Below are 12,179 nucleotides of genomic sequence, written 5' to 3' on the forward strand. Positions count from 1 at the left end.
TCCTGCAAAATTAATTTGAAAGCATGGATGCAAAAACCTTGAATACCTAGTGGTGAGCTCCAAACAGTTAAGGTAGTATAGACATTGAAACTAACACAGTGTCAAAAGAGAGAAGTGTCAAAACAGACATGAAAAGTATGAGTTAATGTGAGATTTAACAGTCAATGAAGTTCACTGGATGAAGTTTGCTGCTTTCGGGACAGTGTTTTCTTGTAGTATGGGAGGTGTCCATTATCATACAGTGTTGTGGAGGGCCTGTAGGCCTGAAAGCACGCTTATTTATGTCTCCTCTGCCTGGACATGTCTCTCTGCCTGCACCAGGGGTAAACGAGTACAAAGGGGCACAACAGACCGGGGCCATAAAGTCAGCTGCCCAGGACACCTGATTGTGTAAGTCCCCACACGCCCAGCTCGTGTCTGCCTGGTGCTGGGCCCATGTGATTTCCATATTTGAAGTCCAGGCCTGTGGGTTTTACCCAGTATGGTAAAGTTTGGCTGACTGCCAGCCTGATTGGTTATTCGAGTGTCCAAGGAGACCATTAACTCTTGGCCCACATTTAATAAATAGGGGTACACAGGCTCACGTGCAGCCTTCCCCACATTACTTGCGGCTCCGCCTGTTGCTGAGGGTGGAAGAGGCGAGAGATTAATTTGAGGAGGTATTAATTTTTCTATAAAAATATAATTTAATAAAAATTAATATTTGCAAACTCTTGCCACCCCCAACCACTGTTTAGTTCTTTTGTGCAAATTTATGAAAACAATTTAGAGATATAATATATACAGGGATCTGGTTAATAACTGTCAAAACATTCAATTATAAACTATTTGCAGAGAGAGAAATTTCCCTTTGGCTTAGTGCCGCTTGGGAACTATGCTACTTGCCCAGCAGGGGCTGAAGTTCTGTGTCTGCTCTAAGGCAGAGGCAACTTATATTACAGGGGAATCAAAGCTTTTCTTATAAGTGTTCCTCCTAATTATTAATCACCCTCCATGGGCTGTGTCACAGCCTATACCCAGTGTCTGGGCTTCCAGGGGCTCTGCCTGTGGACTCTGTGGGGCTGGAATCTTCCCGGCTTGAGAGGGAAAACAGGTGAATCATCCTGGCTTGAGGGGAAATGATAAATCTTCGCAGTCTCTGGGGTAAACAGGTTTCTCTAATCTTTTGTTCTCCTGGCGTGGGACGATCTCTGCCTCGATGCTGCTGGAAGCCGTGTCCAGGATTATCAGCTGGCAGGATCACAGGAGCAGGAGAAGGATGTCCGTGCAGTTTCTGGCGCAATCTTCTACACAGCTAGCAGGCCGTGAGTGAGGGTATGCAGACAATTCAGGGGTCTGCCGTCCTGGCTCTCCCACCAGGCAATAAGCTGGGAATCTGAGCTCCGCAGATAAAGAAAGGTAGCTGGCCGATATGCACAGCTGGCTCTAGGCTTAGGAGGCTATTGGCTACTTATATATATGTATCATGTGCAGGCTTGAACGAGCTTCTGCATCTAAAGTACGCAGACAGGTTAACTGCGAATTAAATCAATGCACGAGGCCTGTGCCTCAGTGAGCATGCAAGTGAGAGCCAGACTCTGTGTCTGGGCCTTGCAAGTGAGTCAGAGCAGCAGGACGCTGCAATGTAGGTAAGAGAGCTGAATCTTAATCTGAACAGATCTGAACAAGAGCTGAGTCTGAACACGTGATGCTCCTTTGCACCCCTCTTTATAGACTATGGACCAAGATTAATGCACCCTTTGGCCATCAGAGTGACCAATCAGGTTGGCAGTGAGGCAAATTTTACCTTAATAGGTAGGAGCTGTTTGCCTGGACTCTCCCAAATATGGGGATCACATGGGCAGACCCCAGGGATACACGAGTTGGGTGTGTGTCCAGGGATCCTGGCAGAAAAACATGTCCAGGCATGTAGAGGCATAGAGAAGACTCTTTTTCAGGCCTACGGGCCCTCCACAACACCGCCACATTGCTTGCTTCCCTGCCTGTGTACTTCCTTGCAACTTTATGCCTGCCTTTGTATGATTATCTGGTGTGTGCCACTGCCACAAGTTGCCAGGAGCAGACCCACTTTTCTGCATTTGATCAGCCTTAGGAGCCAGCGTTAGACCCGTGCTCAGACTGCACGGAATCCTGCCTCTGCACCTGGAGATTCTGCCTGCGTACCCCTGGAGAGAGCAGCTGCACAAGGTCAGAGACTGTCATTTCCCCTGAAACTGGAGGATTCCAGCCTCAGTCCACAGGCAGAGACCCTGAAGAATTGGACACTTGCAATAGGCTGTGACGTAGCTCTGGAGGGTGATTACTGATCAATCCGAATTGTGAGTAAACACTTGAAATGCCTCTGTAACTTATGTTACCTCTGCCATAAAGCAGAAAGCAGATTATAGTGTAAGACCCCAAGCGGCTTCAAGACATGGGGAAAACTCTCTCTCTGTTAATAGTTTGAATGTTTGCTAGTTATTAATAAGTTTCTGTAGATATATATTCCCATAATGTCTTCATAACCATGTAAAGAACAATTTAATATTAAAGTTCAGTGGTTGAGGGTGGTGACAGTTGAAAATATTGGAAGTTAATAAATATATATATATACTTATAAACATCCTCCTGCCTTAATTAATTTCTCCCCTCCCACCTAATCAGCTTAGGTTGCAGAATACCCCGTCCTCGACATATAAGTGTTAGGGACAGGGAATTCTGGTGTGTCTTTAGTGACCAGGAGAAATTTGTAAGTGTGAAAATGGTAATGATGCCTTACTCTGAATTATTGTACTCAGACCTCAGTGGGAACGGGCAAGTACAATTCCTTCACAGATCTCATGAACCAGCTGCAGGTAAAAGAAATAACTGTGATAACTGAAGCTCTCACAAACCCATCATCAAGTGAGTAGGTGTGAAATTGTACCTTCCAGTCAAAACTTTGTACATATCCATCAAATTATGCTTTGGAGAACCATAGAGCTTTTATGAATCTCAAATGCATTTCAGAAATGTTGTCTCAGCTTTGTCTGTCAATGGAAAAAATAAACACAAGTTATATTAATATTTCCTGATCCTGAGTACATGTAAGTCCGAAATATCTTTCTCTGAGAGTGTTTTTACTGCCTTCCCTAAAATCAATCAAAAATAAAAATAAAAAAACACAACTCCACCGATCGCATTATCTTACCCCATTGAGCCTCACTTATTAGGATCATACTGGAGTTTTCCGCTCCAATACTTAAGCTCTCTTGTGAATCAAAACTGTCATAAGCAACATTTTAGATATGCAGAGTGAAACGTATGGATCACAGTTTTTAGATCATCCTCTGCCTGTTTACAGTCTTCAGCTGTGTCAAACTACTAACTCTCAATATTTATATATCACTTTTATGTTTGGTCATATTTGTAGAAATGTTAAATAAAATCCACTGCTTCTACATGTTTTAACTTAGCAAAACAAAAAATCCCAATAAAATGGTATTTTAATCTCCCCAGAGACAGCTAATTTAATAGTAAGGTAGATGTAGTTGGAGCACTTTAGTATAGTCTCATAAATGCATCTTATTCCATTTCAGAGCCACTTCAGCCTAGCATCAATATTCATCCTTTACACATAATGCTTAGTCCAAAAATTTCCAGTCAGCAACAGTGAGAAGGAGCCCTGCGTGTTATCATCAAAATGTTGTATATCTTTTCCAGAAGGACAATTTCACCCTCTTCTCCTGACTCCACTTTTAAAAGGCACCTGATCTAGTGCGAGGTGTCCTTGCCAACGGCAGGGGGGGTGCAGCTAAATGCTCCTTAAGATCTCTTCTAGCCCTGACAATTCTATGATTCTATGATTTCTAAATGGCCATTTAGAATGGGTTCAGGAAGGGATCAACTGCTCAACAAGGGGAGATGAGCCAGGAACCACTCTGGCTCACCACTAAGGACATGCAATGAAGAGCATCAGTCTCATCTTAGGAGCAGGGCCAGAGAGAGTGATTAAGTCTGGGAACAATTCAGTCATAAGGTAATCAGAGGTCAAGCCAGTTTTGCCAGCAGGTCTGGGGCAAGGTGAGAAATGGGTGCCCACACACCTACTTACACAGCTGCAGTGTAACATAAGGTCACCTGCCTCAGGATAAAAGCAGCTGTCATGGGAGAAGTATCCAGCATTCATAAAAACATAAAAACAAAACCAGTAAATAAATTTTTGTTTTCTTTCCAGTGATAAAATTATGTTCTTACATAATTTTTTAATAGTAAAATTACTTTTGTGTCCATTTTCTTATTTTTTTAAGAGCAAAATTTAAGAGACAGTAAACTTCACAGTCTTTGCTTGAGGTAATGCAGCAAGAAATTGTAGTCATTATCTTGGGTGTTGACAGTGACAATGCTGTTACTATTCAGTTGTTACCCTGCTAACCCAGTCTTGTTAACCAACCAGTAACAGACATTCAAAGAAGACTGTAGTAAAAGGGGAAAAGTGGAAGCAATGTTTCTAGGTGAAGAGTTGAAAGAGTCCTGAAGAACTTGGATAGCCAAATCTTTACGTATTTATTTCAATAATTGTATGCCTTATCCTTATTGGGGCATCATTTTAATTCCATTCCTCCTATCTCAGCCCTATGAGTAATTCATGTGTTTGTGGGGAACAGTGGCATAGCATCACCTGGAAACTACCGACTACATTATTTCCACTCTCATTTCTAAAAACAGTAATAAAAAAACTAGACTCTGATTTTAGAAGCATTGCAGTGATTCATAATTTGCAAATATGTCTAAGGGAGAAGGAAAACACAGAAATTCACTTTTTAGCTTTACAGTTGAAATTAAGTATTTCAATTAGCAAAAGTTGCCAAATAACTACCCTAGTGCCTAAAATGTGATCTTGACTATGCTGAAATAAATATCTTTTAAATTTAGCTTTGCATATATTGTGGAGAATGAGTGGCTGAAATAATTAACATCAAACTGCACTAACAATAGCACTGAACTACTGGACTTGTTCCAGGGGAGGGCTATGAAGATAATCAGAGGGACTGGAGCACCTCCTCTGTGAGGACAGGCTGAGAGAGATGGGGCTGTTCAGCCTGGAGAAAAAAAAAAAAGGCATCAAGGACACCTTTCAGTACTTGAATGGAGCTTACAAGAAAGCTGAAGAGGGACTTTCTATGGGGGTTTGTACTAATAGCACAAGAGGGTTGAGGCTTGATAAGGATAGATTTAGACTAGACATTTGAAAGAAATTCTTTACAGTAAGGGTGATGAGACATGTTGCCCAAAGAGGTCATGGATGCCCACTCTCTGGAGGTCTTCAAGGCCAGATTCCATGAGGTCTCAAACAATCTGGTCTAGTGAAGGGTGTCCTTGTCCATGGCAAGGTGGGTGAAACTAAATGATCTTTAAGACCCCTTCCAATCTAAACCATTCCATGAATCTATGAACAATGAAGATTTGATTGAATGCCTACAACTGATTTCTAGTCTGATAGATGCTTTTGTGTAGGAAAAGTACTTTCTGCCATTGACTTTTCCTTCTCTGGTAAGTGTATAACTCTGTGACAAAGTTTTCCCAGGTATTTTCAAACAGACTTGTTTGGTGCTGAGTTTTCAAAAAAGAAAGTGTCTTTACTGACGCAAACACAATATCCTCATCTGAAAGAGATTAGGACTGTTAAGCAGCCTTCTCAAAACAAACAAAATCAAAGACTTAACCTGAAGTCTAAATAGCGAATAAGGCCTTTTGAGATCTTTTTTTTTTTCCTGAATATTGGTTTTAAGAGTAACATGTGAATTATAAAACTATAACAAAAAATAAACATTTAATTTGTTTAAAATTAAAAACAATGGGAAATTATTTGGCAATCGCAGACTGCTATGAGAAAATACACAATTTATTGTTCCCCTTGTCTTGACCAGAAGCTACTGGCTAATTGTCCACTGGACGTTACTGGTATACCCTGAACAGCAGGAGACCAGCATGTACCAAAACCAGACCTATCTTAATCACAACCAGAGATGCCCAAAACCCAGATAGGCACAAGGATTATTGAGTTGAGTAACCTTTCTACAGAGAGGATCCTGAAACTGAGGGAAACAGAGGTCATTCATCACATCCAGGTGGCACCAGGGGCAGTTTAAATTGGACATCAGAAGAATTTCTTTACTGAGGGTGATCAGAAACTGAAACAGGCTGCCCAGGGGGGTGGTGAAGTCACTGTCCTGGGAGTGTTCAAAAATGTGTAGACACAGCATTTCACGACGTAGTTTAGTGTCCATGCTGTTTTCAGGTCAGTGGTTTGTACTCAAGAGTCTCAGACATCTTTCCTAATTGGAATGATTCTGTGATTCTAATAGAGGTCAGATATTGCAGCACGATGGAGCAGCATAAAATCTAAGAATTCCCAATACTACACTGACACTAGGCTTCAATCTCTGGGTAATAGAATAAGAAATCATTGCTATATGGAGTATGAACAGTTAGTTTTGATTCCTTATCTTATTCAACTTATAGGCTGTTCACACGGCAAAAAAAAAAAAAAAAATAATTAGTTTTATATGCCTCATACGTCAGCATTTTTCTGTCTTTCAATGTTAAGAAGGGGTTTGAATCTGGGTGAGGAGCGAATTGTAATGGGGCCAATGTAAAAAATTACTAAATGGTTTATTAATTATACAAAGAAAACTTCCCCAAACTCTTTTACAGTTAACACACACACAGATTCTATGATGCAGCTGCTCAAACTGTTTTGCAGAATGTATCTATAGAGAGTCAGATTAAATGATCTAGGAAAAGCCTTTACAAAGGTTCCTAACTGGAGATCCTGGCAGCACAAACTGCCGCTGAAAGGTTCAGCATAAACTGTTACCAAGTTGAGTAAGGAGAGTCAGGGTACTCACTGGCCAAAGGTCTCGGTATTAGCTCTCCAAAAGCATAAACGGGAAAATACCTATACCTATAGTGAAAGCCAGGTGGTGGACTTGAGGTGGTAATGATGCGATGTGGCTTTGCTGCTGGTTCAGTCCAAATTGAGCACGCCGTCTGAGAAGGCCCACGGACACGAGAGAGGTCTCCCGTGACTCTGAGACAGTCATGGGGTGGTCAGCAGCCACCTGGGCACAGCAGGGCACAGGTTTGCCGGCCGGAGCAGGCTGATTCAGTGCTGTGGATAGCTGGGAGTCGGCCCTCGGGCTGGCACGGCGGGCTGGAGCCGCGGGCCGGCAAGTCCCAGTGTCGAAACTCGTTGCTAAGTCGTTGCTGAGTCGTTACCTACATTCGGGCTCGATCAGGCAGGGTCAGGCTGCCAGTCGCAGGCCAGTCCCCACTTGGGCGCGATGCAAAGTGTGGTGGCAGACAGAGGCACCTAAGGCACACAGGTAGTGAGCAAAGCAAAAGCAGCAGCAGCAAACAAGAGAGTTTGCCAGGGCGTGAAGCATTCGCCGAGCGTCTTCGAACAATAGCAACAGGTAAGACCAGCCCTAGAACCAACCCTGAGTTATCTCTCCAAAACAGGAAGGTGTTCAGGCCTAGGATCCTGACCTGTGCTTATCCCAAAACAAAGCAAGCTGCAAAACAAGGCCAAGTATGGGGTCTGTGATAGACTGAGAGGCGCCAAAGCTTTGGTCTGCTTTCCTCCTTCTTCCACATGAGAAGAAGAAGCAGGAAAGAGGGGGCCAAGGTGGGTATTAGGGCATGTGATGGATATATGTTCTAGACATAATTTCGACCTTCCACCACAATCAAGAAATCTGAATGTAGATAGAGTCATGAATGTTAAGCCTTAGCACCGCTTGCATTGCATTTCAGTCCTTTCCATATCTGCGTCAGATTTACACTACTCCCTGAAATTAAGGTAAGCTTTATCTGCCCCACTTTTATGGCTTCCAAATTGCACAGCTAATGGCCAGTTGTGTTTTCCTGTAAGCAGTTTACCCAGTTAATAATAAAGCTAACAGAAAAATGGTTTGTTCCCCAAACATGCCTTAGTTTCATCTTCTCTTCCATCTAACGGAAGCAAATTAGAATCATAGAATCATAGAGTCAACCAGGTTAGAAGAGATCTCCAGGACCATCCAGTCCAACCTATCACCCAACCCTAGCCAGTCATCTAGACCATGGCACTAAATGCCTCATCCAGTCTTTTCTTCAACACCTCCAGGAATGGTGACTCCACCATCTCCCTGGGCAGCCCATTCCAACGCCAATCACTCTCTCTGGCAAGAACTTCCTCCTAACATCCAGCCTATACTTCCCCTGGCACAACTTGAGACTGTGTCCTCTTGTTCTGTTGCTGGTTGCCTGGGAGAAGAGACCAACCCCCACCTGGCTACAACATCCCTTCAGGTAGTTGTAGACAGCAATGAGGTCACCCCTGAGCCTCCTCTTCTCCAAGATAAACAACCCCAGCTCCCTCAGCCTCTCCTCATAGGGTTTGTGTTCCAGGCCTCTCACCAGCTTCATTGACATTCTTTGGACATGTTCCAGCACCTCAACATTTCTCTTGAATTGAAAAGCCCAGAGTACTGGACACAGGACTCAAGGTGTGAGTACAGGGGAAGAATAGCCTCCCTCATCCTACTGGCCACACTGTTCCAGACATAGGTCAGGATGCCATTGGCTCTCTTGGCCACCTGGGCACACTGCTGGCTCACCTTCAGCCTACTATCTACCAGTACCCCCAGATCTCTTTCTTCCTGGCTGCTCTCCAGCCACTCTTAGGTGAGACAATACATTAAAAAAAAAAAAAAATCATTATTAAAAGTCAGGATTTCCATCTTATAAGGAAGTTAACTCTTGTCAGATAATTCATGTCCTTACACTAACTCTCTGCTTTTTCATTCTGATAAACCCTCCCAATGTTCTCATATTATTTCCATACAACTCCCAGCCCTACTGCTGTCAGTAAACTGTTTTTTTTGCATTCTCCCCTCTCCTTTATAGTTTTCCTCAACACAGCACATGCACAAAAAAGGAAACAACAGAAAATCAGGAATCTGTCTCTTTTAAGTGTCCATATTAAACATAGACTGCTTCTGTCATTTTATTTATCTACCCCAGAGCTCTCCTTTGTCTCAGCAGCATGGAAATGCCTTGTTAACTCAATGTTCATCATAACAAGCTACAAAATGCAGGATGTTGCTCTGTTTTCTGGACTTTGAAACAGTCACTACAAACAGGAAAGCTTTTGGAGTGGATGAGGAGAGGAGTACCAGAAGATAATTTCACTGCATTATTGTAAGCTTCTCTAGAAATTATTTCAGTATGTGTTGTACTTTGCAACAATCCTCTCCACTGAGACTAAAATGAAAAAAAAATAGAGTTTTTATAAATACATATATTTCATTATGTCTAATACACTCAGGCATTCAATGATGTTTTAACTGCTTTATTATGACTTTTTAGTGATGTCATCTAACCATCTCAGATTAAGTGGTCCCTAAACAAAAAAGCAGATGCTGTCTAGCACAACATATCTGGTGAGCTCCATGAAGAGATATCTCAGAACAGACAATAAACATGACTATTTAATCTCTAGTTCAGGTTGCCTGATCACTGAAGGTGATCAGATAAATGTACAGATCTGAACATGGGCATGGAGGCAGGAAATGGATACTCAATAACCAACAAATGTGGGCAAAGATAGTCTGGGAAAAGAGGAATTGTGTCTTATGCTCTCTTATGTAGTTTGTTCCTGGGAAAATTTAATTATTCTAATACATTATTTGTCTGTGTTACATAGCAACAAGAAGTTTTAGCTACCTAAACTTTTTCTAACAGCTTGGAAGAAAGTTCTCAAAATGCAGTATATATATATATATACATGTAGAGGAACATATCTATTTTTCAAGTACTGCAATGACCTCAGGGAAGTGAAGACAGATGCTTTCTTGTCTTGAGTGGTGTATTGCTTATATAGAAAGGGAATTCTGCAATACTGCAGGAACAGTAATTTATTGCAATGCTTTTGAAATATCACCATCTTCAAAACACTTTAAAATCTGTCCAAGATTTAGCTTTTCTTCTTTTTTTATCTCCCCCTCTCCCCCCCCTAAAACCTCATATCCCAGAGATACAAAATTATTACTTTTCCTGTCACTGGACCAAAAACAAATAAAACACATCCCTAGCACTTGCATCTGTAAAGAGCTGGTAACCATGATCCATTTAGATTCCAGTGTCAGAAGACAAATTAAATTGTTTAACTTTACTATCAGCTGTATGATTTATTTATTTATTTTTAAATCAGCTTAAGCTGGCAAAAGTGCTGATGGAAGCGAGAATCTGCAAGTTCCACTTCTATTAGTAAGTGCTTAGCACACAAGAAAAATGAAACATAAATTGGAAGCTGCCCAACACTATCCTAACTCTGCATGAAGCACTTTGATAGGAACATAAATGGGTTCAAATAAGCTACAGGTGCTGAAGAGCAGAGTGCTGATTATTTAGCTCCCAGCCCTAAGGACATATTTTCCTGCTATGTTGTCAGCTGCATGGGAAGTAGACATAGGCAGCAGATTTGATTGCTTTAGAGACAAATCCCAACCACAACTGGTTTTGGCCACAGAAGAGCTGGCTGAATTTAGAGTGGAATCTTTGATGATGCTCCATTATGATGGCTTGAGAGTTACCTGTCCCTAGCCCCGCCCCCCCCCCCCCCCCCCCCCCCCCCCACCTCTCATGAAATCACCCACACTAGAATCAACCACACTAGAATCAACCAGATGGAAGTTAAGGAATGAAGCTTTATGTCCACAGCTTAGCACAATATACAAGCAGGTATTTACAATATATTACAAATATATACAGCTATATACAGAAATACACAAGTTAAAAATAACACAGAAACACAATACCCCTCCCAGAAATCAGAGTCCCCAGAAAGGACCACCCTTTCACCTTCTTTCCACTCCTCTACCTTATCCCAAAGTCTGCCTTACATGCAAAGTTGAGTTTGGAGGATCAGTAAGAGGGGTTAGAAGGAGAATGATTAATTGGGTTACACAGATCCAAGCAGAAGAGAAACACACACTCCAACAGGCAGAGACAAATTGTCCTATTTATGTGTTTTTGTTTTCATACATCTCAGCGAACCTATAAGTGAAGTAGATATCACCATTGTTTCATTTTCACAGCCTATAATCTATTTTTTCTCATTAAAATATTTCAATTAGCCTCAAACTGGCACATCTATGTATTACTGTTTAATGATTCACAGAAAGGAATATGATGTCTGAAAGAACTCTGAAAACACTAAAACCACAGAATCATAGAACGGTCTGGGTTGGAAGGGACTAACCCCATTTGCATGAAGTAAGGGCATCCTCAACTAGATTAGGTTGCCCATATCCCTGTTGAGCCTCACCTTGAATATCTGTAGGCATGGGGCCCCAACTACCTCTCCATGCAACCTGTTCTAGTATTCCACTACACTCATGGTAAAGAACCTATTCCTAATATCCAATCTAAGTCTGCTCTTATCTAGTTTGAAGCTATTGTCCCTTGTCCTATTCACTACAGGCCTTTGCAAACAGTGTCTCTCAGTCCTCCTTGTAGGCACCCTTCAGGTACTGGAAGGTCACTATTAGGTCTCCCTGAAGCCTTCTCCAGGAAGAATAACCCCAGCTCTCGCAGCCTGTCTGCATAGTACAGGTGCTTCAGACCTCTGATCATTTTCATGGCCTTCCTCTGGACCCTGTCCATGTCCTTCCTGTATTGAGATCTCCAGAGCTGGACACAGTACTCCAGGTGAGATCTCACAAGGGCAGAGTAAAATGGGAGAAACACCTCTCTGAATCTGCTGGCAGCATATCTTTTGACACAGCCCAGGATGTGATTTACCTTTTGGGCTGCAAGCTCACACTGCCTGCTCATGTCCAGCTTCTGGCCCATCAGAATCCTCAAGTCCTTCTCCACAGGTCTGCTTTGAATCAGCTCATCCCCCAGTCTGTATTGATAGTGAGGACTTTTCTGACACAGGAGCAGAACCCTGCACTTGCTCTTGTTGGAACTCATGAGGGTCATCTGGGTCCACGTCTCTGGATGGAAGGCAGAAGGGCTCTGCAGCGGGACCTTAACCGCCTGCACAGATGGGCAGAGTCCAATGGGATGGCATTCAATAGCTCCAAGTGCAGGGTGCTGCACTTTGGCCACAACAACCCCATGCAGAGATACAGGCTGGGGTCGGAGTGGCTGGAGGGCAGCCAGACAGA

The sequence above is a fragment of the Pogoniulus pusillus genome, chromosome Z (genome assembly GCF_015220805.1).
Source record: "Pogoniulus pusillus isolate bPogPus1 chromosome Z, bPogPus1.pri, whole genome shotgun sequence".
In the NCBI taxonomy this organism is placed as follows: Eukaryota; Metazoa; Chordata; class Aves; order Piciformes; family Lybiidae; genus Pogoniulus; species Pogoniulus pusillus.